At 37.6% G+C, this 13,581-nt stretch overlaps 1 pseudogene across 1 annotated transcript; it reads right to left on the bottom strand.

Moving 5' to 3' along the window:
• Positions 1-213: 213 nt before the first annotated feature.
• LOC308355909 (non-histone chromosomal protein HMG-17-like) lies at positions 214-523 on the bottom strand (annotated as a pseudogene). Its single transcript has one exon. The product of its transcript is annotated as a non-histone chromosomal protein HMG-17-like (transcript).
• Positions 524-13,581: the final 13,058 nt, after the last annotated feature.

Below are 13,581 nucleotides of genomic sequence, written 5' to 3'. Positions count from 1 at the left end.
ACTAGATGGGAAAGGTGCTTTTCCCCTGGTATCAATCTAACTTTGGAGATATTCTGTTAGTGACATATGCCCTTTCTCCAAAACAAAAGTGAAGTACCCTGTGTGCTAACAACAGAGCTTAAAAAAAAAAAAGTAAAACAAAATTCTGCATTTTTATAATACTTGATAAAAAATACTATTTCAAACTGTACAGTCACCAGAAGTTCACAGTTATCAAAACTGCACATACTTCACATCTCCCGCCCCTTCAACTTTCTGTGCCGGCTCTGTGAGGGCATCTCTATTTTCTACAGGCACATTCCCAACCTTGCCAGCATCAGCTTGCCCCTTTTTCCCTTTGGGCACCTCCTCTCCCATTCTTTGCAGGGACCTTTCCAGGCATGAGCTCTAGCTCTGAAGGAGCCTGTTTAGCAGATAACCTTGCAGATCTCTTCTGTGGCTCATTCTTCACCTTGGCTTTATGTCATTTGGCATCCTCTTCAGTCTTTCTCTTGGGCGTGGCGGTGACAGCCGCAGGAGCCATAAGCGCTTGTCGTGGAGATACAGCAGCCTGTGGGCCTTGGCCGGTCTGGGTTGTTCTCACCTTTTCTTCGTTCTTGCTTTAGGTTTATTCTTGCCTAGGTTTTAACTCTATGAGAGAAGGAGTATTTTACCATTTCCTTTTCTCAGATGCATTCCAAATACCTAGAATAGTTTCTGGCATATAATAGATGTTCAATACATATTTGTTGAATGAATGAACGAATGAGATGTCCCAGGCCATTTAGTAGAGGAAAAAAAGAAAAAGGGAGTTTAAGATCGGAAGAAAAGAAGTATTTCTTAAAAATGATATAATAGATCATATAAAAAAATTAAACACACACACAGAGAGATGAATTTTTAGAATTAACATGATGACTAACTTGCAAGCTGGACTTTTAAAATTCAACCAAAATAAATAAAAATTTTCCTTACATTCCAGCAACTCATCTTTAGGGAAAAAATGATAAAAATCAATATAGCCTAAAATGGCATTAGAAATACAAAATTCCAGGGCCACCTGGGTGGCTCAGTGGGTTAAGCCTCTGCCTTTGGCTCAGGTCATGATCCCAGGGTCCTGGGATCGAGCCCCGCATCGGGCTCTCTGCTCAGCAGGGAGCCTGCTTCCGCCTCTCTCTCTCTGCCTACTTGTGATCTCTGTCAAGTAAATAGATAAAGTCTTTTAAAAAATATACAAAATTCCGGGCACCTGGGTGGCTCAGTCAGTTAAACATCTGCCTTCTGCTCAGGCCATGATCCCAGGATTCTGGGATCAAGTCCCACACTGGGATTCCTGCTCAGCAAGGAGTCTGCTTCTCCCTCTGCCTGCTTCTTCCTCTTCTTGTGTGTTCTCTCTCTCTTTCAAAAATAAATAAATAAAATCTTAGAAATATAAAATTCTTTGAAGTAAATCCAACTGAACATGTGTCAGGGCTTTCCTTACCAAAGTAAACAAGCAAACAAACAAACAAACAAAAAAAGAAAAGTGGGGGGGGGGGCAAATCAAGAAACAGACTCTTAACTATAGAGAACAAACCAATGGTTACCAGAGGTGAGGTGGGGAGGGATGGGTTAAATAGGAGATGAGGATTATGGAGGGCACCTGCTGTGACACCAGATGTTGTATGGAAGTGCTGAATCACTACATTGTACACCTGAAACTAGTATTATACTGTACGTTAACTGGAATTAAAATTTTAAAAAGTACTTTAGAAAATGAAAAACATCAAAACGAAGTATACAACAACACTACAGACAGTATGCCCAAAATATGAACACAAAGAAAGCAGGATTTAAATATAATATTAAGATAGAATTTGAGATTAAAACCATTGAACTAAATTTTTTAAATATTAAATTTAAAGAGGTCACTTTCTAAACCTAACCAAAGAGGTAAAGGATCTGTACTCAAGGAACTACAGAACACACATGAAAGAAATCGAAGACAACATAAAAAGATGGAAGAGCATTCCATACTCATGGATCAGAAGAATAAACATTGTTAAAATGTCTATAGTGCCTAGAGCCATCTATACTTTCAATACCATCCTGATCAAAATTCCACTAGCATTTTTCAAAGTGTTGGAACAAAGAACACTAAAATTTGTATGGAACCAGAAGAGACCCTGCATCGCTTAGGATATGTTGAAAAAGAAAAACAAAACTGGGGGCATCATGTTGCCTGATTTCAAGCTTTACTACAAAGCTGTGATCACCAAGACAGCATGGCATTGGCATAAAACAGACACACAGACCAGTGGAACAGAGTAGAGAGCCCAGATAGGGACCCTCAACTCTTTGGTCAAATAATCTTCGACAAAGCAGGAAAAAATGTACAGTGGAAAAAAGACAGTCTCTTCAATAAATGGTACTGGGAAAATTGGACAGCTATGTGTAGAAGAATGAAACCTGACCATTCACTTACACCATACACAAAGATAAATGCAAAATAGATAAAAGACCTCAACGTGAGGCAGGAATCCTTCAGGATCCTAGAGAACATAAGCAGTAACCTCTTTGACATTGGCCAAAGCAACTTCTTTCAAGATATGTCTCCAAAGGCAAAGGAAACAAAAGCAAAAATGAACTTCAGGGACTTCACCAAGATCAAAAGCTTCTGCACAGCAATGGAAACAGTCAACAAAACAAAGAGGCAACCATCGGAATGGGAGAAGATATTCTCAAATGACACTACAGACAAATGGTTGATATCCAAGACCTATAAAGAACTCCTCAAACTCAACACACAAAAAACCAATAATCATGTCAAAAAATGGGCAGAAGACATGAACAGACACTTCTCCAAAGAAGACATACAAATGGCTAATAGACACATGAAAAAATGTTCATCATCACCAGCTATCAGGGAGATTCAAATCAAAACCACATTGAGATACCACCTTACACCAGTTAGTGTGTCCAAAATTAATAAGACAGTAAACAACATGTGTTGGAGAGGATGTGGAGAAAGGGGAACCCTCTTACACTGTTGGTGGGAATGTTAAATTGGTGAAGCCACTTTGGAAAACACTGTGGAGATTCCTTAAGAAATTAAAAACAGAGCTTCCCTATGACCTTGCAATTGTACTACTGAATATTTGCTCCAAAGATACAGATGTAGTGAAAAGAAGGGCCATCTGTACCCCAATGTTCATAGTAGCAATGGCCATGGTCAGGAAACTGTGTAAAGAACCAAGATGCCCTTCAATGGATGAATGGATAAAGAAGATGTGGTCCATATATACTATGGAATATCATGCCTCCATCAGAAAGGATGAATACCCAACTTTTATATCAACATGGACAGGACGGGAAGAGATTACGCTGAGTGAAGTAAGTCAACAGAGAGAGTCAATTATCATATGGTTTCACATATTTGTAGAGCATAAGAAATAACACAGAGGACACGGGGAGATGGAGAGGAGAAGGGAGTTGGGGGGAAATTGGACAGGGAGATGAACCATGAGAGACTGTGGACTCTGAGGAACTAACTTAGGGTTTTGGAGGGGAGTGGAGGTGGGAGGTTGGGTGAGCCTGGTGGTGGGTATTGAGGAAGGCACATATTATATGGAGCACTTGGTATGGTGCATACACAATGAACTCTGGAACACTGAAAAGAAATTTTAAAAAATTAAATAAAAATTAAAACAAAACAAAAAAAAGACCACATTGAGATACCACCTTACATCAGTAAGAATGGCCAAAATTAACAGGACAGAAATCAACAAGCATTGGAGAGGATGTGGAGAAAGAGGAATCCTCTTACACTGTCAGTGGGAATGCAAGTTGGTGCAGCCACTTTGGAAAACAGTGTGGTGATTCCTTAAGAAATTAAAAGTAGAGTTACCCTATGACCCCACAATTGGACGACTGGGTATTTACCCCAAAGATACAGATGTACTAAAAAGAAGAGCCATCTGCACCCCAATGTTCATAGCCGCAATGGCCACAGTCGCTAAACTGCGGAAAGAGCCAAGAAGCCCTTCAACAGACGAATGGGTAAAGAAGATATGGTCCATATATACAATGGAGTATTATGCCTCCATCAGAAAGGATGAATACCCAACTTTTGTATCAACATGGATGGGACTGGAGGAGATTATGCTGAGTGAAGTAAGTCAAGCAGAGAGAGTCAAGTATCATATGGTTTCACTTACTTGTGGAACATAAAGAATAACATGGAGGACATTAGGAGAAGGAAAGGAAAAGTGAATTGGGGGAAATCGAAGGGGGAGATGGATCATGAGAGACTATGGACTCTGAGAAACAAACTGGGTTTTGGAGGGGAGGAGGTGGGGGGATGGGTGAGCCTGGGGATGGGTATTAAGGAGGGCACGTATTGCATGGAGCACTGGGTGTGGTACATAAACAATGAATCTTGGAACACTGAAATAATAAAATTAAAAAAAATAAAAAGAGGTCATTTTCTGATGATACAAAGTTCAATCTATGTTAATTATACATTATTAAGAACAACTTCATAGGGGTGCCTGGGTGGCTCAGTGGGTTAAGCCTCTGCCTTCAGCTCAGGTCATAACCTCAGGGTCCTGGGATCGAGCCCCACATCGGGCTCTCTGCTCAGTGGGAAGCCTACTTCCCCCTCTCTCTCTCTCTGCCTGCCTCTCTGCCTACTTGTGACTTATTAAATAAATAAAAGCTTTAAAAAAAAAAAAGAAAGAACAACTTCATATAGCAAAAATGTATGAAAATTGTCTTTTATCCTCAGATGTTGGACGTAACAAAACCCATACATAGTTTCACATTGACATCCCTTATTTTCATCTTTCATACAGCAGCTCTCTAATGAGAATTTCAAGCTATCCCAAAGTGGCATTGCCTGCCAGCCAGTGCTTTAGGGATCCTAGTCCTTGCCAAGATACCTGAGTGTTGATAGATGAGAACTTTCAATGGCAGTTTCTGGCAGAGATGAGAGGGCCCCTTTACCACATGTAGCATTTTCTAATTACCTAATCAGTACCCCATGTGAGCTATAACGTAGTCATAAGAACGAACAGAAAAAGCATAAAAATTATTTAGGAATGAAACTTTTAGTTCACAGACTGTTGGAATTTTTTTTTTTTAACTTAGCATGTCAAAAATTTGGTAAATGCTAAGTTTAGGACATGGGTAAAGGGTGTTAGGTCTTTATACTTAAATAAAAATATTCTTTTTTTAAAGATTTTATTTATTTATTTGACAGAGAGAGATCACAAGCAGGCAGAGAGACAGGCGGGGGTGGGGGGGAAGCAGGCTCCCTGCTGAGCAGAGAGCCCGATTGGGGGCTTGATCCCAGGACCCTGAGATCATGACCCGAGCAGAAGGCAGAGGTTTAATGCACTGAGCCATCCAGGTGCCCCTAAATAAAAATATTCGATTTGTAGAAGTAGTCATTTGGAATATAAGTGATAAATCTGTACTGTAAAAAGCAAAATGTGTTAAAGACATATTATGTGCCATCAGTTCTCCTACCCACAGGAGGCTTAAACTTTTTGTGCTATGTACCTCAGACATGGCTGTGTACGTCGTCCTATGGTCAAAGAAAGGAGGGTGGAAATGACTAGGTGTCTCTCCCCCACAGATGCTATAATTGCACATGTTTGGACAATTTCTTTTCTGCTTCAACTATAGTTACTGCCAGTGTTCAGACTGTAGTTGATATATTATTCTGAATTCCAGAGTGAGCACTATGATGAAACTGAGCAGAAGCCCCAGGCCAGCTCATCATACAGGCATCTGGCACGGGCAAGAAACACACTTTAGTTGTTGTTTTAAATTTGTCAAGACAGCATAGACTCTATTCTGAATAATAAACCAAACTTGGAAAATTGGTCCCTAGTTCAGACTCCTGAAGATGACTGACCCTTTTCAGGCTTTCCACATTATTCAGTAATTGAACAAATGCCAAAATGCACTTCAATTTGTAGACAGTTTTAATTGACATGGCACTGCTTTGAGTGGTTGCGACCTTTGGGAGAGGCCTAGAAAACATTCATGAGGCACTAGGGGAAATATACACATTCACATCTTATGCTTCACTTAGTCTGTGCTTTAAAAATATTACAATTTGCTGTGCCCATAATGTAAATTCACTTTACAGGACATTTGCCACTGGGTTGTCCTTAGATTTTTATCTTCAAATCCTTAAATTTTTTTAAAATTTCACTTTTATTTATCTGACCTACCACAATTAAAATTTTTTAAAACCTGGGAAGACAACTGTCTCTTATTTCTTATCTACCATAGGTGCTAAAAAAACATCCCATCTGGAAGCGCTCTAAAAAGAAAAAGATGTGCTTTTTGTTTAAATGATGAGTGACTAGGGGCACTGGGGTGACACCGACAGTTAAGAGTCTCACTCTTGGTTTCAGTTCAGGTCCTGACCTCAGAGATGTGAGATCGAGGCCTGAAATGGGCTCCGCGCTGAGTGGAAGGCTGTCTGAGATTCTCTCTTCTTCTCCCTCTGTCCCTCCCACTCATGCTCATTCTAATAAATAAAAAAGTCTTTTAAAAAATTCAAATGTTCAGTGACTAAAATAATCAGACACACGTATCTTATAGGATCAAAACAACAGAAGAGGCTGGCTATTCTAATGAGCTAAACAAATTAGGTGACAAAACTACATCACGTATCTGTTTAAACATACTATAACCCTCTGATTACATGGGTGAGTCAGTTTTTCTTTATATCACTCTGTAACATTTTCAAAGAATGTTCCCTTTCATTTTATTCTCAAAACAAAAGTCTGAAATGGCTACTTGATATATTATTAACTAAATTTTTACAAGAAAGATAAGATTTCTTGGCCAAGAACACAGAACTATATATTGGAGCATAAAGGCAACATTACAGATTTTTTAGGATTTTATTTTTAAGTAACCTCTACACCCAACATGGGGCTCGAACTCACCAATTCCAAGATCAAAAGTTGCACGCTCCACCGACTGAGCCAAGTAGAGCCCCAACATTACAGATTTCTAGTCTAGTTCTTATACCTTACAACATTCCTATGCTCTACATCTCTTCTATTTGATTACCCAATTCCATAACTATTTTGAAAATTTTCAGATCACTGGTTAGCAACTTACACTTCATTTTCTTAAATGAACTAACAATAAGCATCTGTAAAAGGCTTCCCTGAATATTAAAAAAGCAATATTTTTTAAGATTGTGTAGGAAATATCGGTGGTCCAACAATCACTTGGAGTCTGAGTCACAGACTCCTAGTTCCTTTTGGAATACAACTTTTCCAGAAATTTAACAGGTTTCATATTTACCTAATACCAATCTTATTCAAATGCCTAGAAACACACTCAGAATTCTGTTTTTCTTTTATATAGACACCCAAACAGCTATATTCCTTTGGTCTCTTGTCTCATGTGTCTCTCTCAAATTAATGTTTAGACACTTTGAACTTCTGGGCTTCAGTGGAACCATAAACTTGAGTTTTTGTCTTTAAGTCATTTTATCTAATTAAGAACTTTTATTTGGCTCCATTGTCTTAACCTGAACTTTGCCTGAGGGACCATAATCCACTGAAGATAATTAACAATAGGTATTGAAACCATATTCTTAATTTGGTCCTTGAGAAAGGGTGAACTTTAATAAGAAGTCACTCAAAGTTTTCTCAAGTGGTGGTTCTCATACTTTCTTACTATTTGGGTTTAAGAAGAAGTTGCCTCTTTCAAACCCCATTACTGAATGTTCTACCTTCTTTTTCATTCTTACTTGCAAATTGGCAAATTCTTTCTATGCTATGTTAAACACATCCAACAGCAAACACGATGAACAAACAATACAGTTAAGTTTCCTCCAAAGCCAGGAATTCATTTCATACATGACCTGTGTCCTATATTTCCAGTGATAACTATTTTACCATATGATTTGCCACTGAATAACATGAGCCAGCATCAATCAAACCTCTGATGCATGCTGTCATTCCGGTAAGCTAAGGACTTGTATTTTCGTTCTGTTGTTAATAACACCAAAAATCTAGTACTAAGTTTTGTGTCAGTCTATGAGAGTATCTTTTTTAATGAATTTTAATAATTCTTAACAATCTTGGTATACAAACCTATTATATGAACTGTACTTTTTATTTTTTTAATAATGTCTTTGATGAAGTGAAGCTTTTGATATCAGTGTATCAATGCACTTTTAATTCATTTAAGCCAATAAACCACTGCAAATTACATAAATCTTGAAATCTGGGGGTAGAAATCTTAACCGCTAACAGAAATAGGCTAATGAATATACTCAGACATCAGTTATGCTGATAAAACTTTCTCTATTACTTGACACCAATTCCGAGAAGAAAAAAAAGTTTTTTTGACTTAAACAACAGAAATCTATTCTCTCGAAGTCTGCAGGCAAGAAAGTTCCACATCAGTTTCAATGAGCCAAAATCAAGAACCACCCTCTCTCTGGAGTGTTGGTAAGACCACATTGCTATGAGAAGCTAATTGTGCCTTCACTCTTCGAGCTCTGTTTCCCATGTTCTTTGGCTGTGACCAACACACTCAAATCTCTACCTCCATCTTCACACTGCTTTTTCTTCTGTGTGTGCAATCTCCCTCTGTCTTTCTCTTCCCCCACCCCCCAGCTTTATTGGAATTTTGGTTAGGAATTGCACTGGATCTGTAGATTGCTTTGAGTAGTATGGAAATTTTAACGTTAATTCCTCCAGTCCATGAACAGGATACATCTTTTCATTTTTCTGAGTCTTCAACAATTTTTTCACCAATGTTTTACAGTTTTCATTGTACGGGCCTATCACATTCTGGTTAAATTTATTCCTAAATACACTCTTTTGATGCTACTGTAAATGGGATTGTTTTCTTGGTTTATCTGTTCATTGTTAGTATAGAGAAATACAACAGATCTTGTATGTTAATTTCTATCATGAAGCTTTACTGAACTCATCCATGAGTATAGTTTTTTTTAATAGTCTTTAGATTTTCTATTTATAAGATCATGTCATCTGTAAACAAGTCAGGTTTACTGCTCCCTTTCTTATTTGCATACCTTTTATTTCTTACTCTTACCTAACTGCTATGGCTAGAACCTCCAGTACTAGATGCGGCGTAAGGAACAAGAGTGGGCACTCTTGTCTTGTTCCTGATTTTAGAGGGAGAACTTCTTGCTTCTCACCATTGAGTATGATGTCAGCTACAAGTCTGTCATATGTGGCCTTTATTATGTCGAAGTACATTCCTTCTATACCTAATTTCTTTTGTGTTTTTATCATGTTGGATTTTGTCAATGCTATTTTGGCATCTATGAAAGTAATCAACTTATTTTATCTTTCATCCTATTAATATGGTATATACCTTCTATTGATTTGCATATGTTGAACAATCTTTCTAATCCAGGGATAAATCCCATTTGATTGTGGTATATGATCCTTTTAATGTACTGTGGAATTTGGTTGCCAGTATTTTGTTGAGGATTTTTCTATGTTCATCAAAGATATTGGCCTATAAATTTTTTTCTTATAGCATCCTTACTGGCTTTGATAAGCAGGAGAATGCTGGACTTGTAAAATGAGTTTAGAAATGATTCTTCTTCCTCTTCAAGTTTTTGGAAGAGGTTGAGAAAGACTGGTATTAAGTCTTCCTTACCCATTTGATAGCATTCACCAGTGACACCATCTGATCCTGGACTTTTCTTTGTTGGGAGATTTTTGAATACCAATTCAATCTCATTTGTTTTTGGTCTGTCCAGATTTCTTATTTCTTCATGATTCAGTCTTGGTAGGTTGTATGTGTCTAATAATTTATCCATTTCTTCTAGGTTATCCAATTTGTTGACATATAATTGCTCAAAGTTGTCTCTCATGATACACTGTATTTCTTTGCTGTCAATATATTTCTCTTCTCATTAATATTTATTGAATCCCCTCCCTTTCATTTCTTGTATAGTCTGGCTAAAAGTTTGCCAATTTTATCTTTAAAAAAAAAGGAAAAGCCCTTAGTTTCACTGGTCTTTTTGTTTTCCTCATCTCTTTCATTTATTTCTGCTCTGTTCTTTCACCTTCCTTCACATAACTTAGGCTAGACTTATTCTTCTCCCAATTTCTTGAGTTACAAAATTAGGCTGTTTGTTCGAAATCTTTCTCTTAGTTTAATGTAGGCCTTTACTACTAAAAACTTCCCTCTTAGAACTGCTTTTCTCCATTCCTACATTCTGGTATTCTGTGTTTTCATTTTCCATTGTTCAAGATATTTTCATATTTCACTGATTTCTTCTTTGAACCATTGACCTTCTTTGACTCATTTACTATTCAGGTATGTATTGTTTAATTTCCACATACTTGTGAATCCTCCAGTTTCTTCCTGTTACTGATTTCTAGTTTCATGCCATTATAGTCAGAAGAGACACTTGTGTATAGGTAATGACTCATAGTGTCATCGTTTTCTGGCTGTTGAGTATTTCTTTCTTCCTTGCTTCCTCTCCTCCTTTCCTTGTGATTTCATGATTTTTAGTAACATACGTCTTTCTTTCTCTTTCTCTTTCAGGTTAATTACTACAGATTTTTGCTTTGGGGTTACCATGAGGCTTATGTAAAACATAAGAATTTAAGTTGATTATTTTGGTCACATATAAAAACTCTACTCTTTCAGCTCTGTTTAAGTCTTTGGTCTTTCAATGTTACACTACAGTTAAATGTGATTTACATGCCCCAACTGCAGTATAAGATTTCCAAGTATGTATACCTTACCAGTTAACTTTACACTTCCATGTTTTCATGTTGTTACATAAATTCTTTATATTCTTCAGTTCCAAAACATTTTGTTTTAAATAATTTCTATCTTTGTTGAATTTCTCATTTTGTTTATAGATAACTCCACAAACTCTGGGACATCACATATTTCTGTTCTCTTATAATTCCCCAGCTTCTTTAAAACAATTATTTTTCATTCTTTTTTTTTTTTTTTTCATTCTTTATCAGGGATAGATCTCCATTTCTTTGGAATTAGCTGCTGGAAAATTGTGTTCCTTTGGGGATAACATGTTTCCTTGATTTTTAGTGTTCCTTAAAGTTTTGCATTGCTATCTTTGCATCTGAAGAAGCAGGCACTTCCTCTAGTCTTTATTAATGAGCTTTGGGAGAGATATACCTTCTTTACCAGTCAGCCCAGCTAGGGACTTTGAGGCTTTCTCAGACCTTTTCTATGGTTTTGTCTGCTCCATGCCTCTTCTTCCTTCTTGCAGGGGAATTCTTAAGATTTCATGTCTTCTCCCAATCCTGCAAAGCCAGGCCAAGTGTGGAGAATGTGCTATTTATTTTCCCTAGGGCAGTTCCCTAGGGAACTCAAGTTTTAATGGTTTCTCCCGAGCCTGTAAAGTTGGGTATACTTTCTGCAAAAGCACACACTCCATCTGCAAAGGTTTGTTCTCACCATCTGTGGAGGTGCATGGGGAGTCAGCCATGAGGCAGGACGGGATGAAGCACATGAAGTACTGAGGGTGCCCATGGGCCAGTTCAGGGTTTCATTGAAAATGTATCCCAGGGGTGCCTGGGTGGCTCAGTGGGTTAAAGCCTCTGCCTTCGGCTCAGGTCACCATCCCAGGGTCCTGGGATCGAGCCTCGCATCGGGCTCTCTGCTCAGCAGGGAGCCTGCTTCCTCCTCTCTCTCTGCCTGCCTCTCTGCCTACTTGTGATCTCTGTCTGTCAAATAAATAAATAAAATCTTAAAAAAAAAAAAAAAAGAGAGAGAGAGAGAGAAAATGTATCCCAAACAACTCATGGGCCGGCTTTCATATGGAGGCTGTGACACTTCTGTCATCCTCTAATGAGCTCCAAAGTCCTGGTTGCTATGTGCCCAGCCTCTCCCAACCTCTCAGCTATGCTGATTGTCTCAGTCTTCTTGGTGAGGCAAGAAAAAAAGTGCCTCTTGATGAGGGTTCTGAGGAAGGCAGGTGCTCATTCACTACACCCCCCGATTTCCTCTGAGGGAGAAACTGTGGGTCGGGGGGAGGGGGTCTTTTGGCACTGAGCTGAGCTGTCTTGGGAGAAGAGTGAAGTAGGTAAAGTAAAATCTATTTTTAAGACTCTATTCTTAGATTCTTCAAGGTGCCTTTCTTGCTTTTTTGCTCCAAAAATGTGCTATGACTTCTCTGCTAGACTCCTGGACTCCCACAAAAGTACTCTTGTCTATAAGTGGTTGACAAAATCAATGTCTGTGGTGGGATAACAGTGGAAAACTCCTATTCTACCACCTTGTTGACATCGCTAAAAAAAATCCTATTATTAAAAATTTAGAACCCTCAGAAGCACATATATTACAGGTATAACAGCAATGGCCTTATAATTCAACACCATTAATATAACTAATATTTGTAAGTTCTCATTTTAATATTACATATAAATATGAATTGTGTTTAAAAATTACAATGTAGACTTTGTCAGTTTTTAACTCCTTATTTCTTTAAATTGGATTAAATAGAAGTACTTCAAAAGACATCACAATCAATATTCAGACATTATCCAGTTCCTATCAGGCAATGTTGTCTCATTAATAGGCAACTTCATTAGAGGCTTTGGAAATCAAACATCTGGGATCAAACTTGCCAAGGAACCTGCTCTAGAACTCAGAAATAATAAATGGAGGAGATATACCATACAAATAAATACTGTTGAATAAAAAAAATGGCATCCTATGTATAAAATCTGGTATCAGGATATCAGGTTGAATAAGAGGACAGTATTAAATAAATGACTTCATAATTAATAATTGAAATTCACACAATCTTTCAAAAATAACATCTTAGTTTCCCTGCATTAATATTCACCTTCTCCAACCTTGAAATTTTCCTTTTCAAACTTCCCACTAAATCCCCAGAGTACCTGAGACAGTCTTTAAATCCATATTGATTTAATTCTAACAGAAATCACAATTCTTTCTCTTTAACCCTTTACTGGACTAATCATCTATCCAAAAGATATACAAATACCTGTGAAAATTTTGTACAATACAGAAATACATTTTCAAGTACATTTCTTGATAATCTATAAAATATTTAGTGAATCAATAGTACATTTAAATATTTGAATCTCAAAGAACCATTAGGAAACAATACTTATCACCAAAATAAGCAGATGAAAATAAAGTATGCTAGAAAAATATGAAAGTCATGTATTGCATTTGAAACTTTTTTTTAAGTCCTTTGCTTAAAGTAATGGGGAAAATATAACACTTTAATAAGAGAATATTTAATTCTTATTTTTGCATTTTCAAATGACTAGTTTGGACGGATGACTTGTTTTCCATTTTGTTTTGGATACAGGTGGAAGAACTCACATTTTACAATGGCAAAGTAACTTGTTTAAAGTTAATAAGCTGAGGGGCACCTGGGTGGCTCAGTGGGTTAAAGCCTCTGCCTTCAGCTCGGGTTATGATCCCAGGGTCCTGGGATCGAGCCCCACATTCAGCTCTCCGCTCAGCAGGGAGCCTGCTTCCTCCTCTCTCTCTCTCTCTCTCTCTCTCTCTGCCTGCCTGTCTGCCTACTTGTGATCTCTATCTGTCAAATAAATAAATAAAATCTTAAAATAAAGCTAATAA

Source organism: Martes martes, assembly GCF_963455335.1.
Source record: "Martes martes genome assembly, chromosome: 15".
Taxonomy (NCBI): domain Eukaryota; kingdom Metazoa; phylum Chordata; class Mammalia; order Carnivora; family Mustelidae; genus Martes; species Martes martes.
This window is presented reverse-complemented; position numbering and strand designations above follow the sequence as displayed.